The sequence below is a fragment of the Coenobita brevimanus genome, chromosome 23, assembly GCF_032717465.1.
Source record: "Coenobita brevimanus isolate Jiangsu-jjx chromosome 23, ASM3271746v2, whole genome shotgun sequence".
NCBI classification, from domain to species: Eukaryota; Metazoa; Arthropoda; class Malacostraca; order Decapoda; family Coenobitidae; genus Coenobita; species Coenobita brevimanus.
In genome coordinates, this window is record NC_136976.1 from 58413370 (window position 1) to 58429785 (window position 16416).

Consider the following 16416-nt stretch of genomic DNA (forward strand, 5'->3'; position numbering starts at 1 on the left):
TTAAATTATCATAGTCACTGCCTCCTCAAAGGTGGTCAGTGATAAACATTTCAATTGGCTATCTTCCCCCACCCATTATTGGTGGTACTGAGGTGGATAAAATTACAACTTAGAGATGATGTGTACTTTTATACAAGAATATTAAATGGTTATATAGAATAACAGTATTTATCACTCAGATCGCTTATTGAATGTTGCCATAGAAACAAAAACAGAATATGGTAAGCGGTGTTTGAACCTGATCTGAATATCGGGTGGACATCAGTTTCTCCTCCCATAAAATTATTGAAGAAGTTTACACATAGAATTATAAACTCTATAATTTGTAGCGTATTCATTTCACTGACGGCAAGTTTGACGAGTATTATAATATCATGAACTGCCGAACACACACACATTGCGTATGCAGGCCGTCAGAACTCCCTTCCACGAGTATTTAAATTTTACGCCAAAGAGAATGTCAGTTACATATAACTTGAAAACCAAAAAATTAAGTTGGTCTGTAGGGTGTTATCTCATTTTTCCAGCATATTAATTCAGTCTTTATATAATACCATGATATGTGGTCAGCCATATCTGGACACTTTGCATTATAGTACAGCCATGGTCAAGATTTCACCTACAGTCTTCTACCAGCACTCTCTCTTGCCTTCCATATTTCTCATTCCACCCCAGACATTTCCCCTTTACATAAACACAAGCAACGACTAAGCAAAGATGTAATCCAGGCATTAAATAATACAACTCAATTCAACGACGTCATTTCTGAAAACATACTTGGATAACAGAATGGTACTGCGGCTGAAAGTAATGGCATATAACTCAAAGGTAAAGATGCAACATGTGTATAGGATAAAAATTATTTTGATTTGGCGGATTATTAATCCGCCAGAAACAGTTACTGACCCCCAAAATCTAGCTATATTTATTTCGCTTATACAGACTAATATAACAGAATTACAGATCTCAACTTACAGATTGTTGTTGTTTTCTCCAGGTCGATGCGTACACAGATAATAACGGAAGATATTTTGTGACGAGTTTCCTTAATATGAAGTTATCCATACATGCAGTGTTTCTTCTGTCCTGTCAATGGCTATGTTCTTTCAAACAATAATGGCGTTAATCTTCATTTTTCCAATCTTTAATATCGGCGGGAATGGTAGGCAGGCGACAGCTCTACTCTTCTCTTCCCTTTTTCTCGCACGTGTGTCATAACTGAATTATTATTAATTTTTACCCCATTCGATAACATCGTTAGAGGCTAGTAGGTTATGTCATCTCTGTTTTCTGTGTAGGCTATTTTTTCCTTTCCTTCCTTTCTTCTCCTTCTCTCCCACCTTTCCTCCACTCTCTTTTCCCTCCTTGACCTTTTCTCCTCTTCCCTTTCCCTTCATTCTCCTCCTCTCTAGCATTGTAGGTCTTCTGTGACTTTCTCACACCCTCTGCCTCTACCTCCTGCCTTTGATCTTTCCTCTTTTCATCAGCCTCATCCCCCTCCCTCACCTTTCACCGTCTCCCACCTCGTCTTTCCTCCCGGGCATAACCATCCTCCTTTTCTCCCTCCTCACCTACTTCTTCCTTCTCTTTTCCTCATCTTCCCTTTTTGCCCTCCCTCCATATCTCACTCTCTACTTTCCCGCTTTCTATCGTTTGTGTTTAACCATTTGACTGATAGTTTCTCTTGGCTCCATGTAAGCGTAACCATCTGGCGGTGCCGAATATACAGTAGTCTGTCGGGATGCAGGTTAGAGTGAGATGTCCGAGGAAAACCAAGCCAGAATGACTGAGTACGGCTGTGAAAAGGATAGGAAAAGGTGTTATGAAGAGAGCTAAAGTAAGCAGTCTTTTATCACTACCATTCTCTCTCCCCACTCTATCTCCTCTCCCTCCCATCTTCCCCCTCCTCCTGTCTCTTCTCTCCTTCCCTTCTCCTTATATCCTTTCTTTTCTCCTTTCCTTTCCCCTTTCACCTTCCTGATACCTCTCCACTTTCATATCCTTTGTCTCATTCTCCCTTCCTATTCCTTCTTTTTTTTTCCCTTTCTCGTTTCTCATCTCTTTCCCTTTCCTCCCCCCATATTCCTCTTCCCCCTTTCTTTCCTCCTTCCTCTCCTTTTCCCTCCATCTTTCCATTTTTCTCTTCTTTCCGCACCTTCGCCTTCACCCCCACCTTCCTCTTCCTCCTCTCTTTCCTCTTTTCTCTCATTCTCCCTCCATTTTTCGCTTCCTTCTCGACCTTCGTCTTCCCTCCCCACCTTCCTCCTCCTCCTCTCTTTCCTCCTTCCTGTCCTTCTTCCTCCATCTTTCTCTTCCTTCCTCACCTTCTCCCTTCCTCCCCACCTTCGCCTTCCCTCCCCACCTTCCTCTTCCTCCTCTCTTTCCTCCTTCCTCCTCTTCTCCCCCCATCTTTCTCTTCCCTCCCCACCTTTGCCTTCCCTCCCCACTTTCCTCTTCCTCCTCTCTTTCCTCCTTCCTCTTGTTCTCCCCCATCTTTCTCTTCCCTCCCAAACTACGCCTTCCTCTTCCCCTCCTCCCCTTCTCCCCAGCACTTGTATTTGAGCACCCCGATGGACCAAAATCCTCAAAGGCTTTTAACTCTGCCTCAGCACCTCTCCGGCGCCACAATGGCCAGACTTATTGCACCCGACCAATTCTCAGACCTTCCCAGTTTCTTCACCTCCCCCTCCCCCCCCTCTTTCTCTCTTTCTCTCTCGAGGTGTAATTTGTGAGAGAAATTCCTCGTAACTCCACGACAGAATACACTGACCTAATACTTTCTTCTTCCTGTCATTCTCTTCATTATGCATTCTCACTTTTCCCTTGTTTTATCTCAGGCCTCTCTCTCTCTCTCTCTCTCTCCCTCTTTCTGTGGTGGTGTAATTGTCAAAGATTCCTTAAAACTCCACAGCTGGGTGTATCGACCTCACCCTCGTCTCTTCCTTTATTTCTTTCCTTCATTCTTTTTCTCAATACGTGTCTGCTTTTTTCATTCATTCCTTCTTCATGTCTCAACCTCATTCATTCTTCTGGTTTTCTCCCTACTCCTCTGCCTTCTTGAATTCCTTCTCTCTATTTCTTTTTATTAATTACGTTCCCTCCATGTTTCCCGTTCTTTTACTCTCTTCTTTCTTCCTCTTTGCTTAGTGTCCTCGTTCTGATCTTCCTTCTTCTTAATTATGTCCAACTTTGTCACATTTCTTTGGTTCTATTCACTCTCCTTCTCTTTCATTAGTAAAACTTCTCTATGTCTCATTTTCTCTATTTGTCTTCAGTGTTCTTGTCTTTCCCTTGTTCTGTGTTCTTCCTTCCTTTTAATTAGGTCTTTCTCTGTATCTCATCTTCTTTGTATCTGCTGCCTCTCCTCTTTCTTTAGCTCATTTCTTCCTGGTTCTCTCCATTCGTTTTCTGTCTCTTCGTCTTTTCTATTATCTGCTTTGTCTCTTGCCCGCTTTTATTTTTATTTTTATTTTTTCCTCTCTCCGTGTGCATTCCATCTCTTTGATCTTTGATACTGCATCCTTTCGACATTTTTTTTTACCTTCCTATTTCCTATTATTTTCTATGCGGCTCTTCCTTCAATTTTTTGCTGCTTCTTTTCTCCTCTTTTCTAGTCCTGTCCTACTTTATTTTACTTACTTCTTTCTCTTCTCCTTTCATTACCACATTCTTCTTCTATTCGTCTCCTTTTCTCTGTTTCCTTTCATTCTCCAAATCAAATCTCTTCCAATGCTTCATCTTTCTCCCCCCCTTTTTTTTAAATTATTCTTTCTTTCGTTCCCGTCATTTATTTGTTCGTTTTTATATTTAAGCTTTCGGTCCTTCGTATTTCCTTTTGCTCTCTCTCTCTCTCTCTCTCTCTCTCTCAACTTACCTAAATTTCTCCCTCTCTAAATATCATCTGGACATTAATTTTATGTACCCAGCAAACACAGTCGTACTCTCTCTGTCCGTCTCGGTACACACACACACACACACACACACACACACACACACACACACACACACACACACACACACACACACACACACACCCGACACACACAAACAAACAAACACAATTACAGACGCGCACATAGAAGCACATGCACACGCACACATGCACAGTACACATGCATTCATACGCACTTCTGCACACAGACGTACACGTACACAAACGCATACGAATATGGAAGCGCGTACACACACACACACACACACACACACACACACACACACACACACACAAACAAACACATGCACGAACGCATACACACAGTGCACATGTATGTCCTCTCTCTCTCTCTCTCTCTCTCTCTCTCTCTCTCTCTCTTAATACCTTTCTTATGAAGGAGGTAATACAGTACGTTATAAATAACTCACTGAGTTTCAAGACACCTTAATTTGCCAATTCAGTTTACTGCCAGCCGACTGTTTTCACGTACCAGATTTTTTTTTTTTTTTTTTTTTTTTTTTTGCATAATAGTAGACTTTGTTTCTAACCCCTCAACTATCGAATGTCGTCCAAAGCTGAATGAAATCGTCTAGTGGCAACAGGATTAAAATAGGAAGGCGTTATTGCACCAGACGATTTATTGCAGTTCGTCCATCTTACACATTCTTCCACCCTTCTCTTTTCGTAACCTTGCTTGATGGTGTGTGTGTGTGTGTGTGTGTGTGTGTGTGTGTGTGTGTGTGTGTGTGTGTGTGTGTGTGTGTGTGTGTGTGTGTGTGAGCGCGCGCGAGCTCATCAGACGGTACGCTGTGCTCCAGGTGACAGTTCAATTATCCATCTCCACAACTATACGTATATACAAATGCAATGGAGAATTATCACATCACGGTGATTTGGTTACAATGAGGTAACTGAGCGCGAGTGACAGATTATGGCCCGTTTTCTCGCTAGTTTGGACGGCTATATAACATTATTTTATGAGCTCTTTGTACAGTTTTCGAGCATGTGGTTTATTTTAGATGTTTCTTTATGGACACAGATTGCATACATAACACACAAGCTAAAATCAACGTGCCCTATGAAGAAATAAGGTGCTATGGATGAGACACCGTACAGACTCCTGCTGACTAACATATAGCTCTAAGTGAGGTCATTGTATTCAGAGGACAGTACCCACCAGAATATAAAACTAAACCCAGGGGGATGCATCTCGCATGGCTAGGGATATTGAAAGAGTATTCCACGCATGAGAGTTGAGTGGTTGGAAGAAGAAACATAAGAAGACCTAAGACAAGGTATGGAGATAGTATAAACTAGTCACCTATTCTTACTGTGTGGCCACAATATGAAAGCTTCACCAAATTGTATGTGAAATCCAAACAAGATCTGAAGACCCTATGGTAACTTTTTGTGTAACAAGATCTGAAGACAATGGTGTCGAAGAGCGCATGTGTAAAATTTACGTTTGTCCCAATAACTGGCTAACTGTATGCTTAACTGTAAGCATATTCCTTTCAGATCACAAGAGGGACCTCAGCTATATATCTGCACAGTTACAACTTAAAAGCTTTTGTGGTTTTCACTAAAAAGTGTTGCAAAGAAAAAACTCAGCAGATTTGAATTCGGCACTTTCCACTAGGATAAATGGCAAAATATTAAGCGAAAATTATTCAGCAAACATTTTTATCATGGAATTCTCAACCAAATGCCTGTATCTCAGTTATATAGTTTCCGAGATATTTCAATTTCAAATATGCAATTTTTAGAGTAAAAATGAGTATACTGTATCACCTTCAAAAATAGGTCAAGGTCATTTATATTTGGGACAAGGACTGGTGTTACCTTAGATACCTTCATGTGTAATATCAAGATCGAAGAAACAAAAGTGCAAAAGAAAAATAATAATACTGAAGAAAACAAGAAGTTTCGCCATTTATATGGCGAAGCTTAATTACGCGAGGGATTGTGCAGTGCCGTGGGGAGACGGGTTGTTACTGGGTAGGGGTAGTAAGGCCTGTTTTGTAAAAGGGTTAACGGAAGAACAGAAGATTAACAAACACAAAGAACCGTATTCATTTTCGGTTCAAAGATTCCGTAATACCAATCTTTCAGCGATGTATTTTGTCTTTTGCACCTAAACGCCTTCATCCAATGACGTGTATCTCTCTTTAACACTCTCAGTCTCTTATAACGTACTCTCGGGTAAATTAAAGCCAATAGCTTTAGATGAAATAGTTTACTAGAATTGTCGCGGCCGTGAAAGATTAATGGTAGCGGAAATAGCACCCTCAGGCTCCTATACTCACTCTCAGCCGAATGAAATCGTAGGTTTAGCTGGAATGTGGTACTAGAGTTGTCCCAGGCACACGGGGGTTTATCAGGCCACCACCACACGATTTCATTAAGCTACCGGTAGACTTCATGTAGTGAAAAGGTTGATGAAGGCTACCACTTTTTATTTAGATTCTTTATTTTCTCTTCACTACAAGCTTCACCACTGGGAAACGTTGTCGCTGAAAGGCAAACAGGAATATACTGTGAAATCAAAGTGATGCATTGGCTCACACATGACGAAAATATTATCGTGCGTGTTTCAGCCCTGACACAAAGGAGACACGGAACTACACGAGGAAAATTTGAATGCATTGAAAAATTGCTGCAGAACAACAAGGACAGCACCTAAGTGTTTATTCAAAAGTATGTACAAAAATAAATGAATAAAGTAAATAAACACGTGATATAAAGATAAACACTACATATCTCTCTCCAGTTGGAATAGTTTCCATTGAGCTGAAGAAGAACGTCTTTTGGCGGCAAAAATCATATTTACACAAACGAATCATTCCCAAGAGGTTAATAGCCTCATGAATGTTAAGAAATGTGACTATACTAACTAAAATGACGTCAGTAACAAATAAGACAGTAAAAAGGCATAATATGCAGTAAAATACTTCTAAGGAAGATATGTTACCAAGTTCTCTATGCCAACGAGAGAATTTCCGATTGACTCAGCTCAGAGATGGAGTGAGAGGATAAAGCTGTCAGAGACGTACACTGAAGGATGATGAGATGGAGCAGGCTATCAGTGAAGATGTCAAAACTGAGGATGTTGGAAAAAGACTGTTTCTTCAGTGGAGACACAAAGATTTGACTAAATGGTGATGATCATGATGATGATGATGATTATGATGATGATGATGATGATAATTGCGTGTGTGTGTGTGTGTGTGTGTGTGTGTGTGTGTGTGTGTGTGTGTGTGTGCGCGCGTGCGCATATATAGCAGTCTCCCTCCCCATCAAAAGGTTTTTAGCCTAATTAATACTGGCCATGCTTTCAGAAAACAAAGAATCATCGTCATCATCACCATGAGTCAGTGGTCAAGGTTACAGGGAAAGATGAAATTGCAGCGGATGTGTGTATGATCAAAATAACAAACAGTTTTGGTCTGCTTTTAAACAGTGTCATTGTTCAGCGTCAGCCAAGCGTTTGACCTAATGTTTTTTGAGAACAACAGATTAAAGGTTAAGGTCAAATGGTAAACTTTCTGGGAGGATTCAGGGATGAAAGGATTCTCTTTTGAGAAAAAAATGTCGAGATCAGAGGCCAAGGTCAGTTAATCGACCATATAGCTCAAACAAGTTTGATACATTTTGAACCAAACTTAGCGTAAGGAATGAAAAAACTTAGTATATAGAATGAAGGTTTGCCAAGGATGAAGAGATTCAGTGTTATAATGATTGGTCAAACATCACGGTCATTTCAAACAACTTTGATCAGATATGAACCAAACTTGGTCAAATGGGTGGGGTTAGGTGGTCAAATGGGTGGGTTCAAGTAGTAATGATTTAATTCGAATTTGAGATTAATCGGTATAAGGTCAAGGTCACAGAATATTAAATATTTGGATTATTTTGTAAGGTACGGGTGTTGCATTCCCCGAGTGCTAATAGTTTGTCTCTGCAAACGAGTAACTATAACGCCTTTAATCCGGTGACGTACTATAGGTATACTGCACTTTTTTAACCTCTACAGCAGACGTGTTTATTTAGCTGAGGTAGGACTGGTAGTAACGAAGAGTTAATGAGGACTATCTCTATCCACCCTATTTCCAAAAGTTCCCTCTAGCTATAAAAAAAAAAATAATAATAATAAAAAAATAAAAGTCTGAAGGCAGCAAGAATAAAATTTAAAAAAAACATCTGAGTAAAATGGTTAAATTTCGAGATGCTGTCTTTTATCTTTGTTACTAAGCCCCCATGTTCCGTCATTCTCTCAGCCCTTCCACCAAGTTTAATTAAAATCGAGTCAAAACAGTTTAAGTTTTCTTTACACACACACACACACACACACACACACACACACACACACACACACACACACACACACAGTCATGCTATGAAATTTTCAGGAAAACTCCAGATACCATGAGAAGCCCTGTCAATTGTGCTGAAGTATGAAAAGTGTTGTATGTGAGTCAGCATTTCTTTCATGAAAATTATGATGAATATAAACAGTTCAAATCAGTCTAGATAATTTGGAGCAATGTTTAAGAACTGCTTCAGCATCAGACATGAGTTTGCAAAGGCTGGTCGGAACAATTTTAGGTCAAGGTTTTCCCTGAACCACTAAAGCAGAGAAGACGGAGTGGGGGAGGGGGAGAGAAGACAAAAAGTTTGTAAAGAATGTGCAAGATTTCTTATATGCTCGCACATATGAAAGATAATGCATACTAAGTACAGTACGATATTCCTTATCCATAATATCAATTATTTTTCAAAACGTCAGATGTAATAAGTACTATGTTAAGAGGGACACGAAATCTGTAAATATAACATAATGCACGTATAATTTCTTTGGTACTGTAACACTGCAATCATTAGGATTGTTTATTTCATATATTTTGGAATATAAAATGATGCTATCAAAATTCACAAGATAAAGCTGGATGCTTCTCTTATTAAAAATTATATATATATATATATATATATATATATATATATATATATATATATATATATATATATATATATATATATATGTATGGACAGAGTCAAAGAATAGCATATGAATCGATTAGAGAACTGAGTGGTAATGCAGGTAAACGCAAGGAAATACCAATTAGAGACAGGGAAGGAAATTTATTGACCAAAGATGGAGATATTAAAAATAGATGGAAAGAGCATTTTGAGACAGTTCTTAATAGACCAATACCACCAGAAGAGGATATACCGTCTGCTCAGGAAGATTTAAATATAGAAACAGGAGAGTTGAGGCTTGCAGAAGTGGAGAAAGCAGTAAAACAGTTAAAGAATAATAAGGCACCAGGGGAGGATGGTTTATTTCCGGAAATGTTTAAAGTGGAGGGGGATAGATTAATAATGATCTTGACCAAGCTATTCAATAAGATATGGGTGACGGAGTTACTACCATCAGTTTGGAAGAATGGTGTAATTGTTAAAGTTCCGAAGAATGGAGACCTGAGTGAATGTGGTAATTGGAGGGGAATCTCTTTGTCACCGATAGCTTTGAAAGTTTTCAGTAGAGTGTTGTTAAATAGGTTGGAGCCGGTGGTTGAGGGTATTCTGAGGGATGAACAGGCTGGTTTTAGAAAGGGACGTGGTTGCAATGATCAGATCTTTATAGTTAGGCATTTGATGCAGCAAGTTAATGAAATGAGAGTACCGTTAAGTCTTTGTTTTGTTGATTTTGAAAAGGCTTTTGATAGTGTTTCGAGAGAGTCTATGGGGAAGATCATGAGACATTATGGAATACCAGAGGAGTTTGTGAGGGTCATTATGAACATGCATGAGGACACATTTTGTAAAGTGATGGTTGATGGTTGTCTGAGTGATTCGTTTGAGGTCAAGTCCGGAGTAATTCAAGGTGGTGTTCTATCGCCTTTACTATTTATATTGGTCATTGATTACATTATGAAACGTGTTGGAACAGAAACCGGTGCAGGTATACTTTGGGGAGAGAACAGGAAACTTTTGGATTTAGATTATGCAGATGATATAGTTTTGATTTGTGATGGGCCAGAAGAGATGCAGAGAGTGTTGGACTGTTTGGTGAGTGAAGGTCGCAAGGTGGGTTTGGTTATTAATTGTGGAAAAACTGAAATAATCACTATGAATATGGAAAATGAGCAGGAATGTGTAATTGGAGGTATGGTTGTAAAGCAAGTTGATAGGTTTAAATATTTAGGTACTTATTTATCCAAGGATGGTTCTTTGAACTTTGAATTCGAGGAAAGGTTAAAGAAGGCTAATCAGGCAATGGGAATGCTTAAAAATATTTGGAATAATAACAATTTCTCTGTGCATTCAAAAATCAAACTTTATAAGGTAATGGTTAGGAGTATCTTAATTTATGGACACGAGTCTTGGTACAGCACAGTGACTATGGAAAATAAATTCTTGGTGTTTGAAAATAAAGCACTTAGAAGAATATTAGGAGTTAAGTGGTGGGAAAGGATACCAAATAGTAGAATTAGAGAAATAACAGGAGTGCAGCCGATCGATGAATATGTTAGATTCTCACGATGGAAGTGGCTAGGACATGTGTATAGGAGACAGGGAATAGTACGAGGTACACCAGGGTGGGTGGCACCTGGTAGGAGAGGTAGAGGAAGGCCAAAAGAGACGTGGGTGAGGACAATGAGACGGGAAGCTGGAGATGAGTGTTGGGGAGATCTTGAGGAGGTAGCACAAGATAGGATGTGGTGGTGTGAGTTCATCGAGGCCCTATGCATCCCCGAGGGTGCCACAGGAAATGATTGATTGATTGATATATATATAAAACTTTCGTGCAAGTTTAATGACTGAAGACTTAGTATGCTATAAGTTTTATTGGCGCTGCGCTATGTGACTGGATTGCTGGAATATCATTTTTATGGCAGAAACAAGTTAGACTACGTTAGATTAGGCTACGGTTGTCAGATTAAGCGTTGTTAGATTAGGTAAAATAGGGGGCTCACTATTGAGGGCTTTCTCGTTACGTCATCAGACATGATGTTCGCCAATACACATGGTGCATACGGCAAGCGAAACTACCTTTCATTCCCTACGAGAAAGAGATGTGTTCTTGCAGCGTCCAAGGTTGTAATGATAAGAAGGATCGACAAAAGTACTTTCAGTACTGCAGGTTACCGAAGACAGTTCGAAATCAGGGAAAAACACTTTCAAACTAAGAGAGGAGACACCTATGGCTTCCTTGCTTAATTTTGGATAATATCATGATCTGTTCAGTTCATCATGTCCAAGCCTCTGAGGCAAGGATATGTGTTATTTTTCTCTCCTAAAGTGTTCCTTGGTTATTTTACTGATGGACAACATGGCACCACATTCTATATAGCAGTGGCTTAGTCTGGTCTTTACAAATGGGGGGAACAAAGTATGGCCAACCGTGAGCAAAGTTAGTTATGGACGGTCTTGGGGTAGCCTGGTCCCCCTGTTCAGACCCATGGCCTCCCAACTGTCTTCCCCCTCCCCCCATTTGCAGTTTTGGACAAAGTCGTCATACCGTTGTAATTTCACAGTAGGCCTTGTGCTCCCACCCCTCGTTACAAGCCACTTGATTGTAAGCTTCGGAACCCATAACTTGAGATCATCGGCTGTGTATGGGCTTGATGAGAATATCAAGGAATGAATAATGTCTGAGTAACTTATCCCAGGAAACACATCCCAGTCACTGGACAAATTGATTAAGTACGAATCTTCAGTTATTTTACAGTCTTCCGATACAACGCTCCTTCTCTTCTTGTTTGAAGTCATCCTTGTACACAATTGGAGCTCTGGAATTCCAGACATTATATAAGATGAAATTTTTTTTCCGAGAATATGTATACTTTTTCAAGGTTTACGTTGCTCTCCTTGCGTAATGGCAGTGCATCCAAGTTGATGACATCAGTGCAGACCCTCTATATGGTAAATAAATCACTCTTGGGAGGCCGCTTCCTACAACAACATCGATCGTTTTTAACTCTCACTCTGTGAGAAGTCATTCCTATACTGAATGAGAGAAACGAGTGCGTCGCAGAAAAATCTTCGTTATAGCGAAGGGTTAACTGCTCAAACTAGGACAAACAAATAATAAGCAGTCTTCAGGGCAGCCAACAGCCATCACAAGGCCCAGGGCAAGATTATTGACAACGGGCCCCCGTCCCCCTGGAAAAGTGCTGAATTTATTATACTGTACTCAAAAGAGTAGTTCACGGCTAGACTGTCCCATAACTAGTGTGTCACGGCACATTGACGTACTGCCGAAAGAATCCTGGTGCACCATAACACCTTCCCCACACTCTCTGTAAAACAATGATAATAAGTACAAGGAAATAATAGCATATTATATACGGGAAAAGGAGAAATACTATTTAGTACTGTAAGGAAACAAATTAATAAATTAAGGTTTACTAAGCTGAAACATAAATCTCAACCAAATTCAAATTAATTGGCAGTGGAAATGGAATGGTTATAGCTTCAGGTATAATATACCGAATATATTATACCGAATATTTGTTAATGTATATATATTTCTGACTGACTGGTAAGTCTACAAAAAGTTGAAACAAAAGAAGACGGCGGGTCTGAGGTCCCTTTTATCCCTTGGCTCCTTCAGTATGGCACAAATATACAGTATTAGCCTATACAACCCTACTGTAAATGTTATACACAGCCTTGCATTAAGGCGTTCAGATACGAGTATAACCATTCCTACCTCTTGTTATATATTTTCATTAGAAATCCAGTGTGTCATTGCAAAATGTACTACTCTACGTTTTATTTTCCTCCCTCTTTACGCTATCTTGGAGGGCACAGGACTACCCCTGGGCCGGGCCCAGGGGTACTGCCCCCAGCTGCCCCCCCCCCCTCTCCTGGGTCGTGGCAGCCTTATACATAATCAAAATTAGAGCAGTAAGTTTGCATTCTATTTGCAAGCAGAGGGGTCGTAAAACTTGTTGACGCAGCAGACAACATTGGCAATGCATGGATATACACAGTTCAGGCTTAGTTACCTGGCTGCCTATCAGTCATTGTACCACACCTGTCTGGGTCTCTCCGCTTGTCTGACTCTCTCATTTACTCAGTTTTCCACTCTCTCTCTCTCTCTCTCTCTCTCTTTACTTTTTTGTCACTTTCTTTCACTTCATTAGTACACTACTCCACCATCTTGTACCGTGAACACGGCAGTGATGGCCGAGTGGTTAAGGCGTCTGACTAGAAATCAGATGGGATCTTCCCGCGTAGGTTCGAATCCTACTCACTGCGAGTATGTTTTTTCCTGTAATGAACTACTACTTTTCGGATGTTCAGTTTTAAAAAGAACATTGTATATACAAAGATAACAGGAACAGATTATATTTACATGTGAAATAAGGGCCAAGTTAGGTAAAAATATGGAGTTAAAAGTGAAGCGAGTTTAAAGGTAAGTGGTCAGGCAGAGAGAGGGAGAGAGAGAGCGTTGCTGCCGGCTTGTCTGCGTGTTGAGCTGGGGGTGAGCCATGTCCCCCTCCCCCACCCAAACCTCCTCCTGTCACACCCCCCGGTCGCCCTTCATCACTCTTGCCCGGTTCCCCTCCCTTCCCACACTCTCTCCCTCTTGCATGCATCTCTCCCTTCCCTTCCTCCCTTCTTCCCTACCCAGGCTCTCCTCCCTCCCTCAATTAGCTTTCCTCCTCTCCCTGTCTCCCTACTCAGGCTTGCACCTCTCCCTCCCTCCTTTTTCGGCTTCCCTCTCTTCCTTCCCTCCCGCCCACCCTTCTTTCCCCTCCCCTGGCTTCATTCCCCTCCCCTCCCTCGTTCCCTTCTTCTTGCCTGCCTTCCCTCCCCTTCCATCCCTAACCCTGCTTTCTCTCTCTTCTCCCCTTTCATCCGGTTCCCCTCCCCTCCCCTCCCCTCCCTTTCTGCCCCTGTTGGCTCTGTTCCCTCATTCCCTCCCTCCCTCCTATTCGCTCCTGTCCCCTCCCCACTCCCCCTCTCTCTTACTGCATACACACGCAGCTTCTCCTCCCTCCCTCACACCTATCTCTAACTCTCCTTACTTATATCCTCCCTCACCTTCCCGTCTCCTTCACCAATCCTTTTCCACTCTCCCTCATTTCTCTTCAACTACCTCTCGCTCTCCCTGCCTCCTCTCCATCCCTTTCTATATGGATACATCCTTTTTCTCATTTCTCCTCTCCCTCCTTCTTTTCCTCCTTTCTCCAGCTTGAATACATCTCCCTTCTTTCCGTTCATTTCTCCCCTTGTCTCGCCTATTTCTCCTCTATCTTTCCTTCCCTCCCTTCCTCCCTTCGATCCAAAACTGATTCCTCATCCCTTCCTCCCTCATTCCATTCCAAAAACTGATTCCTCATCTCTTCCTCCCTCTCTCCCTCCCTCTCTTCTTGTCCATGCCTTTGTTTTATTACATTTAAGTGCTTTTATGGGGTAGTTTATGGAAAGAGAAGTTTGGTCCCATTCTTTCCCTCCCTCTCCCCCTGCTCTTCCCTGTCTCTCTTCTTCCTTACCTTCTCTGTCCCGGTTCCCCTCCCTCTCCTTCCTCCCCTTTCCCATCCCTTCCTTCCCCTCTTCCTTTCTCCAGCCCTGTCCACCCTCCCCTCCCCGTCTCATCCAACTCATCAACTCAGCTCTGGTCGCCTCCTGTTACGAATACTCTAGATTATATCCAACTCCTACGAGGTCTTCCATTCTCATACACCTAACTCAATCTTTACATACTCCTTTGAGCAGGCGCTGTGTGAGATTGCTTATTTTTACCCATCCATCCAATACCCAGTCCCTTTTTGCCCCATGAGGAGCGTTGGAACCCGAGGCTAGGTTTTTCAATCCCGACATTTAAGGCGATGCAGACAAGTCTCACTCGCCCCTGAATGGAATTATGTGAGCTATAAACACCAGCCATCCCTCGGACATACTCGTAAACCCTTGCACGTCCAATCTGGTCAAGCACCTTAACCCACTCAACCCCCAACAGAAGTCATTTGGTATGGTTACCACCCAGCATAGTAAATTGCTTCCTGGATTACAAGAACCATTTGACCTGTCACTCAGTGCAGAGCCACCCGAAAGCAGAAATGATGGGGTGAGTGGACGATGGGCGTCCACATGTACGCCACTTAAATCTTCTCATATAGTCACCAAGCACTCCGCAACCAAGACAGAGTAACTAACACCATAAAAAAAAAGCACGCACGCTTGGGTACGTGTGTGTGTGTGTGTGTGTGTGTGTGTGCCAGTGAATGTGCGAGACTATACTGACTTGAAAATCAGAAGGCCACTCATCAGGTAAATAAAATGGTCTGACATTAGCCGGGTTGAAAAGCTGAAGCCATGCATCGTACAATGGTCAACTCATGCCGTATACAGACAGTTATTGTAAATAAGCGACTGTTTTCGAAATGTAACAATTTTTCCATGCATGGTATATTGTAAACTGGGGGATTTTGGTATAACAATAATACAAGCAACCCTGGAATTTGTTAAAGAATTTCTGTACAATTTATCTCAGGCTTGAAATGTATGATTCCAGCTTTTAGATTTCCTTCTTGCTTCACCAGATGGCTTTACTGAAATCGGGAGACACTCATGGTAGTGAAGGAATGAGAATCAGACTCCATTACACGCTTCTGCAACACGGGGAGTAGTCTAGCATGAACTCTTTCGGCATTTTTCTTCTAAATATTTGCGCCAAACTGCATGCTTATTACATTACACAGTCGTATCAAAATTTACATCGATGGCATTTTTCCTCCATGCCTTTAAATCCCAAGGGGATGTGACAGGAAATGACCCACATCATAACCTCTTTCCCAGTGATGACCCATTGAAAAATCCTACAGCATTCGGTGCGTTGTTTTTCAGTATTTTCTGCGATACTCACGGTCTTCCCACAATCTTCCTCACTGTGGAACATCAGCTCTTCCCCTCCAAGCCTCCCCTTTTATTTCTAGCCGAGATTCAGACTTTTGTGGATGCTGACAGCTGCCCCTTTTCACTACATTCCTATATCAAAGGTGGCTTTAACCTATGTCTCCCTCTGGCTATCACATCCAGTCTTTTAAACACGATGTGTCAACACATCTTGAAATGAACGCTGGTTTGATATTTTTTAACTTTCTCTGGAAGAAGAATATTCGTATTCTTCCGCCAACGAACCCTGCATGTTGCACACCGAACTATAGCAGCATTATACACACACACACACACACACACACACACACACATATATATATATACAGTATATATATATATATATATATATATATATATATATATATATATATATATATATATATCATTCATTCATTGCCAGACGCCATGTATCCCAAACGGGGTGGCCAAGGGCTTAGAGTTAATTGTTTTACAGGGAGGGGCACTAATCCTCCACCAACCCCACTTGACACGTAGGGATGCCAACAGCATCTGGTGTTCCCAGGCGGTCACCCATCCAAGTACTAACCAGACCCAACTATATATATATA

At 41.3% G+C, this 16416-nt stretch overlaps 1 non-coding gene across 1 annotated transcript; it reads left to right on the forward strand.

Annotated features, from left to right (window-relative positions):
• The first annotated feature begins 13119 nt into the window (after positions 1-13119).
• On the forward strand, positions 13120-13201 carry TRNAS-AGA (transfer RNA serine (anticodon AGA)). Its single transcript has one exon. It is a non-coding gene; the product is annotated as a tRNA-Ser (tRNA).
• Positions 13202-16416: the final 3215 nt, after the last annotated feature.